This window comes from Notamacropus eugenii, chromosome 1 (assembly GCF_028372415.1).
Source record: "Notamacropus eugenii isolate mMacEug1 chromosome 1, mMacEug1.pri_v2, whole genome shotgun sequence".
Lineage (NCBI taxonomy): Eukaryota > Metazoa > Chordata > Mammalia > Diprotodontia > Macropodidae > Notamacropus > Notamacropus eugenii.
The window spans coordinates 699,755,476-699,773,636 of NC_092872.1; the positions used below are offsets into that span (position 1 = coordinate 699,755,476).

The 18,161-nt window shown below is 41.9% G+C and overlaps 1 protein-coding gene and 1 long non-coding RNA gene across 5 annotated transcripts in view; one reads left to right on the forward strand and one right to left on the reverse strand.

Moving 5' to 3' along the window:
- GSE1 (Gse1 coiled-coil protein) overlaps nt 1–18,161 on the forward strand; it is a 795,746-nt gene that overhangs the window by 311,772 nt on the left and 465,813 nt on the right. The gene's annotated exons all lie outside the window — the stretch shown is intronic.
- On the reverse strand, nt 7,110–16,327 carry LOC140521312 (uncharacterized). Its single transcript, XR_011972873.1, has 3 exons — nt 15,898–16,327; nt 9,586–15,608; nt 7,110–9,296 (listed from the first exon to the last, which is right to left on the reverse strand). It is a non-coding gene; the product is annotated as an uncharacterized lncRNA (long non-coding RNA).

Genomic DNA, 18,161 nt, shown 5'->3' on the forward strand with positions numbered 1-18,161 from the left:
GTCATGTTTGCCAATCTTATAGGTGTGATGTGGTACCTCAGAGTTGTTTTGATTTGCATCTCTCTAACCAATAGTGATTTAGAGCATTTTTTCATATGATTATAGATAGCCTTAACCTCTTCCTCTGAAAATTGCCTGTTCATATCCTTTGACCATTTATCAATTGGGGAATGACTTGTATGATTATACATTTGGATCAGTTCTCTATATATTCTAGAAATGAGGCCTTTATCCCCGAGCTTAGCTGTAAAAATTCTTTCCCAATTTACTACATCCCTCCGGATTTTGGTTGCATTGGGTTTGGTTGTGCAAAAACTTCTCAGTTTAATGTAATCAAAGTTATCCATTTTGCATTTCATAATGCTTTCTATCTCTCCTTTAGTAAAGAATTCTTCCCTTCTCCATAGATCTGATAAATACACTATTCCTTGCTTCTCCAGTTTATTCAAGGTATCAATCTTTATACCTAAATCATGTACCCATTTGGACTTTATTCTTGTGTACAGTGTCAGGTATGGGTCTATGCCTAATTTCCACCACACTGTTATCCAGTTTTCCCAGCAATTTTTGTCAAACAATGAGTTCTTATCCCAGAAGCTGGGGTCCTTGGGTTTATCAAACAGAAGGTTGCTATATTCCTTGCCTACTGCATCTTGAGTGCCAAGTCTATTCCACTTGTCTACCTCTCTGTTTCTTAGCCAATACCAAGTGGTTTTGATAATTGCTGCTTTATAGTACAGTTTGAGGTCTGGTAGTGCTAGGCCACCTTCCCAAGCATTTCTTTTCATTAGTCCCTTTGATATTCTGGACCTTTTGTTTTTCCAAATGAATTTTGATATTATTTTGTCCAGCTCTAGAAAGTAATTGTCTGATAGTTTAATTGGTATGGCACTAAATAAGTATATTAATTTGGGTAGAATTGTCATTTTTATTCTATTAGCCCGGCCTACCCATGAGCAACTAGTGTTTTTCCACTTACTTAAATCTGACTTTATTTGTGCAAAAAGTGTCTTGTAATTGTGTTCATATAATCCCTGGGTTTGTTTTGGCAGGTAGACTCCTAAGTATTTTATACTGTCTACCCTAACTTTAAATGGGATTTCTTGGTTTTCTTATCTTGAAGAACTGAAGGGACTGGACCTGCTGGGACTCTTAAGGTTTGCTTCCAACTCTAAATCTATGCTTCTAAAACCCCAGAATTTCTTATGAGAACAAACTGAATCAACAGGAAGGCCAGAAAGGGACAGGCTCAAAAATTGTATAAACCTGAAGGATATGAGATAGATAAAGAGGGATACAGTCACCAAATCACAAATTATTGGAGTATCAAAGAAGATAAGCAGAAATACTCCTTTATCCCATGGAGAATAACAAATGGATCTCATTATGAGAGGCAGGATAGTATAGGAGAAAACTCACTAGACCACGTCAAGAGACCTGGTTCAGGTTTTACCTTCAGCATTTATTATCTGTATGACCTTGGGCAAAACACTTAACCTCTCTTCTATGAGTTTCCTTATCTGTAAAAAATGAGTGTACTTACATTGCTTTCCTTGCCCAGTAGTTACATGGAATGACAATGATAATGATGACGTTATGTAGCTGTTTGAGTTGTGTCTTACTCTTCATGGCCCCATTTCTTGGCAATGATACTGGAGTGATTTGCCATTTCTTTCTCCAACTCATTTTATGGATGTGGAAACTGAGGCAAACAGGGTGGCGAGCGTCACACAGCTGAGAAGTGTCTGAGTCATTATTAGAACTCAGGTCTTCTGACTCTAGGCCCTGTGCTCTATCACTTAGCTGTCCAATCATGACAATAGTAATAATAAGTAATATTTGTATAGCACTTTAAGGTTTACAAATCCTTTCCCATAAGTTCTTTCATTTGATCTTCTCAACAGCCTGGTGAATTAGAGGCTATTATTATCCTTTTACAGCTAAGAAAACTAAGGATGAAAGATGACAAATATTGGAGAAGATATGTAAGAGCTGGAACACTAATTCATTGTTGGTGGAGCTGCGAGCTGATCCAACCATTCTGGAGAGCAATTTGGAACTATGCCCAAAGGGCTACAAAAATGTGCATATCCTTTGACCCAACAATACCGCTTCTAGGACTTCTAGAATCCCAAGAGATCATAAAAATGGGAAAGGGTTCCACATGTACAAAAATATTTATAGCAGCACTTTTGTGGTCACCAAAAACTGGAAATCAAGGGGATGCCCATCCATTGGGGAATGGCTGAATAAATTATGGTATATGCATGTAATGGAATACTATAGTGCTATAAGAACCTATGAACAGGAAGACTTCAGAGAGACCTGGAAAGACTTATATGAACTGATGCTGAGTGAAAGGAGCAGGAGAACTTTGTGCACAGCAACAACCACAGTATGCGAGGAATTTTTCTGGTAGACTTAGAACTTCATTGCTATGCAAAGACTTAAAAAATTCCCAGTGGTCTTTTAAGGCAAAATGCCTTCCACATCCAGAGAAGGAACTATGGAATTCCAACACAGAATGTAGCAGATCCTTTTCTTTAGTATTATGTTGTTTTATGATTTCTCCCATTCATTTTAATTCTTTTATGCAACATGACTAAGGTGAAAATGTGTTTATTAGGAATGTATGTGTAGAACCTATATAAAATTGTATGCCATCTCAGGGAGGGAGAGGGGAGTTGGGGGAAGGAGGGGGAGGGAGGAAAAACATCTAAGTTATATGGAAGTGATTGTAGAACACTGAAAATAAATAAAATAATAATTAAAAAAAAAAGAAAACTAAGGATGAGAAAGGAAACCTAGATTGCCAGGGGTCAAATAATAAGAATCCTTATAAGGATTTGAACTCAGATCCAAATACAATGCTTTTTCCAACCAGAGACACCTAGCTGTCTCAAGTAGGGTGTTTCGTAAACTGTAAAGGTCTATGTGAATGGGAGTCACGCTTTAATCCCAAAGGGTTGGTAAAAGCTAAAACTATAATTAGATTCAAAGAAGAGTTTATGGACTTGGGTCAGTGTTTGTTGAATTGAATTGAGTTGGAAGATCCATAAAGAGTTATTAAAAGAAGCTAGCAGATCGGGAGGGAGTCTGTGACCTTTGGAGGTCAACCTGACCTTTGGATGTTGGCATCTTGGAGGCTTGACAGGAGCAGGGCATTGGGGTCCATGGACTAGTGGTCTGACCCAGTGTGACAGTCCTGATGTGTTCTTAGCCCATCCTATAGGGCAGAGTTAAAAGCCATATGAAATCAAGCTAGATTACATCTATCACTTCTGCCCTCATCCACAAGGCCTATCACTCTGTCATAGAAGGAAATTAAATTGGTCTGGCATGATTTTCTCTTCACAAAGGCCTGAGTAGTAATTCTTGTGCTATTTTACGTGATTGCAAATTGATTTTTTTTATGACTCATTCTAGTATCTTCCCCTCCACTGATGTTAAGCCGACTAGTCTGTAATTTTCCAAGGTTATCCCTTTTTTTTCTCTTGTAAAATGGGCTTTGCAGTTGCCTTTTCCCAGACTGTGGGAGGGCAGGGGCTTGTATGTCTTCCCATGACTTTTAAAAGATGTTGGCTAGGGGCTTCAGAATGACATCTACCACTCCCTTTAGTGCCATTGGGCCAGCTGATTTTCTTAGTTTGTTTTTTTTAAAAACAGTTTATTCCCCTCTCTCATAATTACATTCTGTGATGTATTAGAGAAAGCACTGAATGTGGAGTCCAAAGTCTTAGGTTAGAATCCTCGCCTCTTTTCTTTACTACCTGTGTTGTACAAATCATTTCTCTCTGGGACCTAGTTTCCTTTTCTACATTTACCCAAGGTAAATTCTGAGGCCCTCTGACCTCTAAATCTTTGGTCATAACTGGAGTTTGTTCCAGTCAATATTCTAATTTCATCTTTTCAGGAAATGAAGAAGAGAAAAGATGCTTTTTAAAAAATGACTTTTTTATATTCCTTTTGTGAGTTTTCTCTCCTTATTTATCAAGGAAGGGAAACTATCTCTGGTTCTGTTCTTTCTCAATACAACTGGATCATTAAATATACACATATGCACACACGCACACACTGTTGAATCAGTGGGGGCAAAGCAAAACCCTTCCAGGTCCCCTCATCCTTTATTATTCTTATCCATATATGTCCATAGAGGATCTAAAGCCAGCATACTGGAGGCCTCCTCTGAATCTGTTAGTATTCTGGGGAAACCACGGTCACACTCAGCCTACCCATCTGTCATTCTTTGCTCTCACTGCATGACCAAACCACCTCCCCAAATGAGATAATGTAGGTAAAGCACCTTGCCAACCATAGCACACCAGGTCAATGTCAGTTGTTATTTGTCATTGTATCATAGATTTCCTCGATGATGCTCCAGATGCCCTTACTCTGAAACAGCTCATCGTTGACATAGTGCCCCAGTCTACTCAAGACCACCATATCTCCTTCTCTTCTCCACTGGCTCACCTACAATTGTGGCTTCTCTGAGATCATTGTGGACTAAGATTTGTAGCCCTAAAGAGAGTGATGGACCCTGGTAGCAGGGCTCAGCTTGGGATCCTTGACTGAATGCCATTCAGCCCAATCTTCCCCTCTTTTTTTTCAGGATTCTTTTTGAAAACCTTTGTTGCTTGTATCTGTCTTCTGACCTTTTCCTTTTCTAATCTTGTCCCTATACAAACGTGCTTTTTCTTTATAATCTCCCTTGATGACGAGGCCTCATTCCCACCTTTTGCGGTGACTTCATCTATCTTCCAACAAAGCTCTGGATTTAGCCAATTTGATCTTTTGTTCCCCCTTCCCGTGCCAAATACCTTCCATGGCCAGGATTCCTGGGGAGTTTCTTATCCAAATGCTAACAGCTTCTGAGGTGACCTAAAGTAGTCTGATCTTGATTCAATTCAATTAAATAAATATTTACTAACTTGAGAAGCAGTTGTACACATAGCACAGTGAAAAGTGAGCTGTATTTGGAGTCAGAGGATGTGAATTTGGATCTTGGCTTTAACATTTACCACTTGTGTGACCCTGGGCAAGTGACATAGAGTGCCTTTAACATAGTAGGTGCTTTTTTTAAAGTGTCATAACCTCAGTAGGCTTTAGTCTCCTAATTTATGCATGGAGCATCAGCATCATCTTCAAATACCATTTTTACAGTGCTTTCCATGACCCTCACAACCACCCTGTGAAGCAAGCACTATTATTGTTCCCATTTTACAGATGAGGAAACAGAGACTCAGAGAGATTAAGTGGCTTGCCTAAGGTCACACAGTAAGTGTGTGGCAGGGTTTGAACTCAGGTCTTCCTGACTACAGGAAGACTCATCTTCATGAGTCCAAATCCAGCCTCAGACACTTACTAGCTGTGTGACCTTGAGCAAGTCCTTTATCTTCTAGTCTGCCTCAATTTCCCCATCGATAAAATCTGGATAATAACAGCACCTGCCTGCCATGATTATTTTGAGAATCAAATGAGATAAGAATTGTAGAACACTTAGCACAGGGCCTGGCATAAAGTATGCGTGATGAGTGAGAGAGGGCTGTACAAAGGCACCAACCTCATTCTAAGCTATGGCTATCAAGGGCAGGACACACTGCTGGGGGAAGGGCAAAAGAAAAGCCTCAGTGCGACTGGAGCGGAGTGTATGTAAAAGAGAATAAAGGATAAGAATGAGAAGCTACCCTCAGAATGCTCAACCTGTTGGCATCCTGGTCCTCCAAAGCCCAATTCAAATGCCTCCACCTTCATAGTCTTTCCTGATTCCCCGGGGCAGGAAGGCATTTCTCCCCTATCTGATCTCATAACACTTTTTTCTCTTCTCCTACATTTGTCCTAAGCTAATCTGTATTATATTTACCTGCCTTCTTGTCATGTGCCCTGCTGGACTGTAAACTTCTTGAGAGCAGAAACTGGTACTCTGATCTCTGTATCTGAATCATTTGTTGTCAAGGATGTTGTAGAGGTCTAGTACTAAGTGAACTTGGGGTCCCTCCTCTGAGCTCCTGAAAGTTGGCAGGTTCCCCTTGCCCCTCTTCCCCACCCAAGGTCAGAGCACAAATGATTGCTGATTGAATGCTGCTCAGTCCAGCCAGGCTCAAGAGGTTGGGGCCATTTCTGGCTGCTGGCCAACTGTGCAAAGAATGTCATTGCTTTGCTGTACATGCTACTCAGGTGACCTTGGACAAGGGACCTGAAGCTGAACTTTGCAATGGAAAGTGGCATAGATTTGGAGACAGATGACCTGGGTTTAGTCCCAGCTCAGACATTACTATCCATGTGACCTTGAGCCACTCACTTATCTCTTGGCCTCAGTTTCCTCCTCTATAAAATGAGGTTGGGCTAGATGACCCTAGAATCCCTCTCCATTCCCCAACTCAAAAGCTATGATTCTATTATTACTAATTAACCTCTCTCAACTTCTCTCTCCTCATCTGTAAAAAAAAAAAAAAAAAGGCATTGGATTCAGCGATCTCTAAAGTCCTTTCAATCCTTGAGTCCTGTGATCTACCCAGCATAAAATTTCAGTCTCATCAGCTGTAAAAAATAGCACATCTGGAATGCATTCCCTCATCTCCACCTGCTAAAAATTTTCCTTGAGCCTCAGTTCAGGTACCACCTGCTTCATAAAGCTATCCTGAGTGCTCTTGGGTTTTCTTTCTTTGAAAAGTCTCTGTTCCCTGCCCCTCACCCTCCTCCCTTCCCTGCCTCTCTCCCTCCCCCTTATTTTCTCTCTCTTCTCCCTTTGTCCTTTCCCCTCCTTCTCCCTCTTTTCTTTTTCCTCTCCCTCTCCTACATTCTTTCCCTCCCTTCTCTCTCCCCTTCATTCTCCCTCTTCCCCATTTCTCCTTTCCCTCTCCCTTTCATTTTTCCCTTTCCCTCTCCCCTCTTTTCTCCCTCCTCCTCTTCTCTTTCCCCTCACTCCTTTCCCTTCCCTCTCCCTTTCTTTTTTCCTGTTCCATCTTCCTCCTCTCCCTCTTCCTCCTTTCTCCCTCTCCCTTCTGTCTCTTCCTTTTCCCCTTTCCCTTCCCTCTTCTTTTCCTTTCTCTCTCCCTCTCCCTCTTCTCCCCCTCTCTTTTTCTCCCTCTTCCTCTCTCTCTCTCCCTTTCTCCCTCCCTCCCCTTCTCTGTTCCCTCCAATCCTTTCCTTACCTTTTTATTCAAAGGCAATTTGTGCCTAGCACATTCTACGTTGTACCGTACTTACCTGAATGCCATCTTCCCTATTTGAATTTCAGCTCTTTGAGGGGACAGCAGTTTTCCAATTTCACATTCCCAGTGCCCAGCATGAGTTGTGACACATAGGAGGTGCTTAATAAAAGTTTATTGAATTGAATTAGAATTCTAGCCCTTACAATTTGAAAGGACCCTTGAGATTCTCCAGCTCATCCCCTTCGTTTTGAAGAGGCATAAAGGTAAGACTCACAGGTTGTGATTTAAAACCATAGAAGCAGAGATTTCAAGCTACAGGGACCCTTACAAGCCAGCTACCCTAACCTCATTTCACAGATGAGGACATTTTAACCCAGAGAGCTTGTGATTCGCCCAGTTTCACAGGCAGCCTGTAAAGAAGCCTGACCCAGTGAGGCCTGGGAAGTATCAGATGCAGCATTTGAACCCTGGATTTTTTTTGATCTCCAAGTCTGGCAGCTGTCCATTATAAACCCACAAGCCAAGGTCAGGGCACTGACTTGGCCAGGATTTGCATGCTAATGCCTCGACCTCTACGTAACAGGGATGGGGCAGTGGAATCGTCTTGAGGAATGAATTTCTCTCTGCAGAAGCCTTGGGATGGTCCCAGGATGCCCCCCCACTTCTTCCCTCAGGCAGCTCCAAGTCCCTGAAGGAGGGAGCTGCCTGCGAAGCTGCCCCCCGCCTTCTAGCAGAACTGCCTGGCTGATTGAGCTGATCTAGATGCCCCTGCGAGGATGTTTGGTGTGGCTGTCATTTTGTTTCTATTATCCTGTGACAGAAACTCTGCCCCAGCATTAATTTATATTCTATACAGTGAATCTCTCTATGTGTTTTTAAAGGGTATAATTTCTATCAGCTTCAATTAGAGTTATTTTTATTTTTGTCACCCTGAAGAATTTCCCTGTGGTGAAGTTACCATTTTTCACTGTAATACCCCTGGCAAGGACTAGGTGGGGGTGGGGGTGGAAATTAATAGGCTAGTGATCACTCAAGTAATGCCCTGTCAGGCCTTGATAAACTGACTGCGCCGGGTGACAGCTCAATTCCTTCCACATTAATAATGGCAGATCCACCTGCACCGGAGGAGCGTCCCGTCTGTGAAAATATTAGTGAAAAGCGGAGCTCTTACAGAGGTCAGGTCAGAAAGCTCCTCAGTCTGCTGCCTGTCCGCGGCCCCGCAAGGCCTTCTGGGAGCCTCATGGGTACCAGGGAGCCCAAGATTAGAAGGGCCAGAGATTAAACATAAGAGAGGCTAGATCCCCTCTTAAGGAGCACTTTGCAAGGTGATTCTCTCACAGGATTTTTGTAGAGAATAGAAGACCACCAAGAAAGAAAGGTAGAGGGGTCAGAATGCTTATTCTGGGTTCAAATCCACCCAGATATTGCCAGTATGACATTGACAACCTCCATAGGCCAATATTTCCTCATCTATAAAATGAGGGTATTGAACTAAATGGCCTCTCATGTCCTTTCCAGCACTAGACCTGGGAGCCTAAGTATTATTATTATATTAGTATATATTATAATTATTATAAGTATTATTTTAATTATTATAAGTATTTTTTATCATTCCTAAGTATTGTTATTATCATCTTCCTGAGTTCAAATCCAGCCTCAGACACTTATTAGCTGTATGACCCTGGGCAAGTCACTGAACCCTGTTTGCCTCAGTTTTCTCATTTGTAAAATGAGTTAGAGAAGGAAATGACAAATCATTCCAATATCTTTTCTTTGCCAAGAAGACCATAAATGGGGTCCAGAGAAAGGTGCCTGAAAAAAGACAATAGATGAGGAAACTGAGGGTCAGATTGGTATAAGGGTGGGATTGACTGAGTAAACCAATTGGGTCACTCCACCCCACTTAAATTAATTGGTGAGATGCCTGGATAGCTTACGGAAATAAGAACAAGCTTCCATCAACCAACCAATCAATCAAACATTTTAGATTAAATACAAACCGTCCTTGGATGAAGAGGGAGCTTGATGACTCACTGGGCCTGGAGTTGGGAAGACTCAAGTTCAAATCTGGCTTTAGACGCTTATTAACTGAGTTGTGTGATCCTGAGCAAGTCACTTAACCTCCATTTGCTTCATTTTTCTCATCTGTAAAATGAGAATAAATACCACCTACTTCCCAGGCTTGTTGTGAGGATAAAATGAATCATTCTTTGGTAAAGGCTTTGCAAGTCAGCATACTGAGTACACTATCTTCATATACAACACTAACACCTCCTTTTACCTATCTTATTTCTTTTGAATAAATATGCCCATCCAGATAGGGCAGCTAGATGGCTCAGTGGATAGAGTACCGGGCCTGGAGTCAGGAAGACCTGAGTTCCAACTGGGCCTCAGACACTCACTCATTCTGTGTAACCCTGGGCAAACAACTCACCCTGTTTGCTTTAATCCACTGGAGAACAACTGAACAATAGTCCATGTATGAACTGCAGTTGATAAGAAGAATATTCAAAGTAGCTGAGAAATAGTCATGCTCAGTGGTTCATCTATAAAAGAAAACCAGTTCAGAACCCAAGTTATTGGAGCATTTAGCAGAGATATAGATTCCAGGGAGTAGTAAGTAAACCTGGAGGAATACCTTGGGAGAGGGAGGAGAACACTTCAATCTGGTCTTTTTCCTGACCCTTACCACTGATCAGAAGAGAATCTCGTGAATTTCAGAGGTTCAAAATATTTCCTATCTCCCCACTAGTACCTTAGCAGTGTCTCTGGAATAGTTGATAGTCGTGTTTGATCAGTGCTGAGGACAGTTTGGACTCTACCAAGAGTCCAACAAAAAACTATACCAACTCTAAGGAGAATTTCTTAAGCATACACTGAAGGAGAGAAAAGACCTTCAGAAATATGAAATGTGTTACTCCTTTGTTACATATACTCTCTAAGCTAGAACTTTTGAGAGACCATTTTGCAAAGTGATTCTCTCACAGGACCTTTGTAGGGTAGGGACTGGAAGGTTACCAAGGAAGAAGGAACAGTGGTTAGAATGAGAAAGAGCATTTTCTTTTAGATTCTATATGTACTTATGGAAGAGTGTAGCATAGACTTTTAGGGGAGCATTTTGTACAACTATTTTTATTATTCTACCTTAGTAAATGTCCCTTTATAAAAGCTACTTGAGTCCAACTGGTTAAATAGTATTAACTAACAATCATGGCAAGAAGCATCCTGATGGGGGTTCATGAGCTAATAGAACTAAAAAAGATACCACCTAAGGTACTCCCTAGAGCCCTGGGAAGGTATTATACTCCTGCTGAGGAGTTTGGAGCAAGCCTCAGCTAAACCCACAAAAGTAGGGGTAGTATTCATGATTTCAGACAAAACGATAATATAAACAAAAATGGCTAAAAGAGATAAGCAAGGAAATTATATTATACTTAAAGTTTCCATATATAATGATCCCATAGCAACACTGAACACACTCACCTAATGACATAAATATCTAAATACTCAAAAAAATTTCATCAATTTGAAGGGAAAAATAGATGGTAAAATTATAATAGTGCGGAATTGTCCCTTTCAGACTTAGACAAATCTAATAAACAAGAAAGAAATTAAAGATTTGAATAAAACCTTAGAAAAAATAGAAATGATAGATCTCTGGCAATGGATGAATGAGAATAGAAAGGAGTTTACATATTTCTCAGCTGTGTGGCACCTTTACAAAAATTGACCATGTATTGGAGCATTAAAAACCTCATTTAAAAAAAAAAAAAAAGAAAAGACCACTCCAAAAAAAAACCTCATTTAAAAGGGCAACAAAGCAGAAATATTAAATGTATCCTTTACTAGTACAATACAATAAAAAATCATATTCATTAAAGTGGCTAAAGAATTGACTTAAATCAGGAAGATCTGGATTTAGGTACTACCCCTAACATATGAACCTGGGCAAGTCACTTAAGCAACTAAGATTGTAAGTTCCAGAATAGTGACTGATCTGCTCTGGTAGAGGGAATTTTCTCAGCTCTCTGGTACAACAACAGAAGAAGCTAAGATTTAAACCAGGTGGATATAAGATAAGGGAATCCCAACCTGAAATGATCCCCCTTCCAAGGCCATTTATTTAGAGCTTTTCTATGCTAGAGTCAGTGTAGGGTAATGAATGGTGCACTGGACCTTGGATCAAGGAGGTTTGTCTTTACTTAGTAGCTGGATGACCTGAGCAAACTCCTGAACATGCTGAACTATAGTTCCCTCATCTTTAAAATGAAGATAATAATGTACCCATCTCACAGGGTTGTTTTGAGAATTAAATGAGATAATGTACATAAAGATCTTTGCAAATAATAAAAAATATATATGAATGCAAGATTTTATCATTATAAGGTCACTAGGTTAATCATTCCAAAAAGGAGTGATTAAGCAAGTTGGAAACAGAAAAGGGACTCCAGGGGAGTTAATTTTTGGCTTTTGGAAAGTCAGAGGCCCATGGTCATTTAAGGTCCTTGGGTGTATATCAGAAGGGTATGAAATTATCCCAGGCCTCTAACCAACATGACTAATTTGGTAGTAGTATGATTTAATTGGGGGGTAGACAGCAATGAGACAATTTTGATTCTAGCCCTGGTCCTTCTACTAACAAACTATAAGACCTTAGTTTCATCTCTTAGCTACTAGGATCAGATTAATGATGGACCAGATTAATAATAGATGGATAAAAATGAAGGAGTTGGACTTGGTTGTGAGATTCTTAATCTGGAGTCCATGGATAGATTTCAGGAGGTCTGTGAACTTGAATGGGGGAAAAATGAATATTTAAATATAATTGATTTTCTTTGTAATCCTATGTATTTTATTTTATGCATGTAACAATCTTATTCTGAGAAAGGGCTTAGAGATGTCATGAGACTTCCAAGGCAGGGGGGCAGGTCCATGACCCAAAAAATGTTAAAAACCTCTGGGCTGATGCTCTCTAAGGGCCTTCCAAGCTCTAGGAAGTTCTGTGACTTCTGTAGATTCTCATTTTTCCAATGGGAAATGCCCTGTGCCCTGTTCCTCATTGCCCAGTAGCAATTCTGGGTGGCTGTTCAAGCTGACCTGTTCATGCTTCAGTGAAATGATTTCTGTGACTGGTCCATCAAACCCCTTGTGGGTCCCTTGAATTGGAAGTTCTTCATGTAGTTCAGGTATGCTCATTAATAAAATAATTACAGCAGTTAATCAATTTGGACCAAGTGTGCTGTGCTCAGTTAGGTGGGAAAGGAAATGCCTCATGACTCAACCTCATGAATCAGATGTCATGAGCTTCCCCAAGACATAGCATGAACTCCCCTCATGCTTCAGTGCAGTGGGGGAAAATGAGGAATTTGAAGTCAAGGAACCTGGGTCCAAATCAGGCTATGTTAGAAGGAAGGAAAAGCATTGCTGTCCATTCCAGAGAAGTTTAGTGGTGATCAGTATGGGAGACTATATATGTTGGGTGTGGGGAGTGTGGTGCAGGGTCAGTGTATAGGGAGGAAAGTCAGAATCAATGTTACCCCACAAAGAATCTGAAAGGAAATTTAAAGCCACCTAAATTAAATTTTCCATTTAAAGGGAAAGACAAGGGTAGTAAAAGGTCAGTGACCAGGATAGTTGGGTCCAGATGTCCTCGTCATGCTAACGATGACAGTTTCCTTTTCTATAGCTCTTGGAAAGACTTCTGGAGGAAAGGAAAGTGACCTAGATTTGGGGCCAGAGAATGTGTGTTAGGACCTCAGCTCTGTCCCAGGCTTCAATGTCCCCTTCTAGGAAGCTAGACTAGATGACCTCTGAAGTAGTCTCCAGTTCTGACTCTCTGATCCTATGATTCGCAATGCCACCCTGATAAGAGCCCCGTGGGGGAGGAAATGCAATTATTCCCATTTTACAGATGAAGAAACTGTTGAAGAGCTGAACTGATTGGTCCTGGGTCATGTTAGCTACCGACTAAGCCAAGAGTGAACCCAAATCCCTTGGCACCAAGAGTTCTTCCATTTTACCACATACCACTGAGGGAATATAGCCTAACCTAAAATGACTTCATGTTCATTTTCATGTTCTTATTTCAGATTTAATTTGTAAATAAAGCTCTTCCCTCTCAAGGATGATGCACAGGAAAAATAAAAAGAATGAACATACACACAGAGAGACATATATACACACATACCATATATATGTATGTATGTATATGTATATAGGTGTGTTTGAGAGATGTATGTATTTGTGTGCACGTCACATATCATGTGTGTGTGTACTTATATATACATATGTACATTATATGTGTGTATATGTATACACACATAAGTGTATGAAATTTCCTTTAAAAAGAGATAAAATAGAGAGTTGATAGGAGGAGACATTTTCCTGTTGACATCATTACCGTAAAACCCAATACCACACTCATTCCATTCCTACTTAGCTGAAGACACAATGATTTGCTTTTCGTTAAAGGCCTAAGTAACAGACTGTGAGTGTCAGCCCCTCAGCTGGCCAGTGGGAAGGATGACAAGAGGATGTTGGAAGGCCCCAAGTGACTCTAGCCCCCTTAGTCTGTCTCCCTCTCAGCCCCCTCCCCACCTCACAATGTCTAGGACCTTGGGTAGCTAGTTACAAGGGAGTGGCTGTTCCACCCCCCTTCCTGCTCCCAGCTTCATCCATCACTTGCTTTGCCTTTAATTTACTCTGAGTCTTTGAGGACACTGTCAGGGCAAAGCTCTCCCTTCGGAGAGGATGCTGAGAGCTGTTATGTGGCTGGAGAGATCTCCCTTAATTGAGCTGATATTCCACACTCAAAAAACAGATGGTTCCTTGGTCTCAATTATTTCATATAAGAGTAACTGAGAATGGTTTTCTGACAGGTACTGGAGAAAACTCAGATAAAGAAGCTGCACATTTCTCATCTATAGAATAGTATTATACAAAAAGCTGTCTCTGGAGTCTGAGAATCCAGGTTCAAATCTCACCTCTAATACTTAAAACGTGCATGACCCAGATCAAATGAATAAGTCTTCCCTGGGCTCCAGTTGCTGACATTGAAAAAGGAGTCAGCTGAATTAGATGGTCTCAGGTCTCTTCCAGCTCTAAATTGGTGAGCCTAAGAACTCTCTAGGTCTCGTTTTCCCGTCTGTAAAATAAGGGGTTGAGCTAAAATGATCTTGGGAGTTCTTCTGTCTTCTAAGTTTCTTTGATATTTTGGTAATTTTCAAAGAAGTCTCTATGAAGCAATGAATACTTCTCCACCACTAACCCTCCCTTCAGTCCCCTAGAATCCTGCCTCCATTCAAAACCTGGGCAGGTGTCAGAGGTTTCCTGGAGTCAGCTACCTTTGGATAATGGTTGCCCTAGGTGACTATTGGTTCCTGAGTCATTCTGTACCTTATGATGGAGGGCTAGGTTGGAGACCTTAGCAGAGCCCAGCTGGGCTGGATTCCTGGGTGGCTTTCACCCTGTTGACAACTCCAGGCAGAATCATAGCAGATCAATCACTTCCTGACAGGATATTCTTGTATCTGGGGAGAGTGAAGCTGAGAGAGAGTGGGACAAGAATGAAAATGAAAGAGAGAGAGAGAGATGAAGGGAGCAAAAGCTCGTTTATATTTATACTTTGTACAGTGATGATCTCATTCTTGTCCCCATGCCTGCTACATGGACCACTTGTGGTTGTTCAGTCATGTCTAAGTCATCATGACTGTGTGACCACCCTCTACCCTAACCCTGCATCTCTACCCAGACTCCCATACCTGGAGTTTACCTCCTCTTTACCCTTTCAAGACATAACAGTGGATAGAGAACTGGGTCTAGAGTCAAGAAGACTCCTCTTCCTGAGCTCAAATCTGCCCTCAGACACTTAATAGCTGTGTGGTCCTGGGCAAGTCACTTCACCTTGTTTGCCTCAGTTTCCTCATCTTTAAAATGAGCTGGACAAGGAAATGACAAACCACTCCAGCATCTTTGCCAAGAAAACTCCAAATGAGGTCACAAAGAATCAAACATGGCTGAAATGACTCAACAACTATGGAGAGAGAGAGAGAGAGAGAGAGAGAGAGAGAGAGAGAGAGAGAGAGAGAGAGAGAGAGAGCCTGTATTTACTTTACTTACCTGTGAATTTGTATCCCATTAGAAGAATATAAACTCCTTGAGGGCAGACTGTCTCCATTTGCCTTAGTACCCCCAGTGCCTAGCCCAGAGTTTGGCACATTAGTTGATGACTAGTTCACCTCCTTTTCTGGATATCCCTCTCCCTGTGATAGCTTTCTCACCACTTTGGTGTAATGTGTCATTCATAGTAGTATGGTGGTGCATCCCATTCATGCCCAACATGTATCTCTCGACCACCTTAGCATGACTCTGGGCTCTCAAAGGCCATTCAAGTGGTTGGCAGGTTCTTCCATGTTGGAAAGGCTTTGTGTCTGGCACCAACAACAGATTGTCTTCTTTCTGAGGCCAAAGACCAGAATAGCTCATAGCCAGCAGCATGGCTGCTTTGTTCATGCCCAAATCCCATAGATCTCCTTTCTCTTCAACCACCTTGAGAGCCATTTCCCTTTTCCCTCACCCCTCCAATCCTCACTTGGAGAAGCTAGTGGAGCCAGTTTCCATTCTAACAGGTCCTGAGGACCCAACACCAGGAATTTCCTTGCTCTCAATCTACAGACTTTGGACTCTCCCAACTGGGAAGGAATTTGAAGAGGAAAGACAAGGAGCTGTATGAAAAGGGATATCTGACCTTCTTTGGTTCTTGAAGGAATGGAATGGATCCTTCTGATGGCTGTTTCTTCCTCCCTCCTCTCATGAAACACCTCTGAGAAGAGGCTGCCTCCTCTCCACAGCACAACAGCAAAGATTCATCTTCCAGCTGTGAGAAAAGACCAGAGCAGATGCTAGAAGGATGAGGATCCCCCCTTCTCACCAGCTCCCATGGCTTTGCCTCCCTTTTCCCTCCCCCACAACCCTTCCTCTCAGCTGCCTGAGCCTCAGGGGGAAGTAGAGTTTTCAATCTGAGGAGTCAGCTGCCTATCTCTGGGTCAAGAACTGGCTGGAGCAGCCAGGAGAGCTGGAACAGGCCTATCTGCTGGGCAGAACAGCCAGGCCCTCCCATGGAGATAAGCCCTGGAGTTCACAAAGCCAGGTGCACACACATCAAAACCCAGATAAGAGCAAGGCTGTTCTCTCCCTGGGAAGTACATTCTGATCTGATTGTGCCTGACCAGAAAAGGGAAGGAGAGGAGGGGATGGAGAGGGGGAAACAATAGCAACTTTGGCTCCGGTGGCCAAGACACAATAAAACAAACGTTGATTCCAGCATGAGCCAGGAGAGAGAGAGTGTAGACCCTGGACCCCAGCAGCCTGGCTATGTAGTGGGATCCAAGAAACATGGTGTGTGTGTGTGTGTGTGTGTGTGTGTGTGTGTGTGTGTGTGTGTGTGTGTGTGTGTGAAATGCGTACATGTGTGCACAGGGGCAAAGCATCATTTGAGGGCTTCTGCCAGCAGCAGGAGGAAAATAGAGGCCTCCAGGGCTCTGAAGGTCTCAAATGAGAATGTGGCCACTGGCAGATCTTCCCTCTGGCCAAAGTGATTCAAATCTGGTGCTAACCTACCCCTTCCAGCCCTATCAGAAAGGCAGTATGGCAGAGAAGAAAATCAGAAGAGACCTGAGTTTGAATCCTGCCTCTGGCACTTATTAGCTGTGTGAGAAAGATACTTAACTCTCTGTGTACCTGTGTCTTCATTTGACACCTGGAGTAAGGACATCATAATGTTGGGGAGTTGGGAGAATTAAATAAGATCACATGTGAAAGTACTCTAGTTCTCTTGTACTCTTTCCTACTTCGCCCTCTCCATATATTCTCTCCAGAGTCAGTTTGATATGATGGAGAAAGGGTTGGCCTTGGATCAAGGAAAATCTGGATTCAGGTCCTGCCTTGGACATTGACTGACTCTGTGGACATGTGGAAGCCACTTGGATCAGTTCCCCTAGGAAGGAGAAGGGAAAGGGAATAAGCATTTATTAACTTCCTGTTGTATGAAGGCACTGTGCTAAGTGCTTTACAAATAGTAATTCGTTTGGTCTTCTAACAACCCTAGAATGTAAGCGCTATTAATGATGATGACGATGATGATAATTGCTAACGTTTATACAGTGCTGTGTCCCAGGCACTGTGCTGAACGTCTTATAATTTTTATATCATTTTGTCCTCACAACAACCCTGGGAGGTAAATGCTATTATTATCCCCATTTTACAGATGAGGAAACTGAGGCAGACAGAAGTGAAGTGATTTGCCCAGGGTCACACAGTTGCTTTGGGGTTGGATCTGAGCTCAGGTCTTCCTAACTGAAGGCCCAGGAAAATCTCAAAGACTCAAAATTACCAAGGAGTTTTCAGTCTTCACTGGTGAGAAAGTTGCCTCACACAGATGAGTCACAAGCTCAAACCATGTCATCTCCTCCTACCATATTGGTTTAGTCACTGTCCCCCTAACGTTTTCTTACTTTTCTGTCCCCAAGTCTTTGCTCATAGCATTCCCCTAAGCCTGGCATGCTCAGCCCCATTCAAATCCTACCCATTCTTCAAAGGTCCAAGTCAAGTCCCACTTCCTTAAGAAAGCCTTCCTTGTGATTCCTGAGAACCCTGCCAGGGATTCTGCCTCCTCTAACCTAGATAGAGAGATGACCCAATGAGCAGAGTGCTAGGCTTGGCGTCAGGAAGACAAGTTCAAAATTGACTTTAGATACTTCCTAGCTATGTGACCTTGGGCAAGTCACTGAAACTTCTGTCTGCCTCAGTTTCCTCATAGGGATAATAATGTAATAATATCACCTCCCTCCTAGGGTTGTTGTGGGGTAATATTTAATGATAATAGTAATAATAATATAATATTTTGATTTAATGATAATAAAGAGGTAATATTTGTAAAATGCTTAGCGTAGTAGCTGATACATAGTAGGTGCTTCATAAATGCTTATTTCCTTCCTTCATCAGCACTGACTA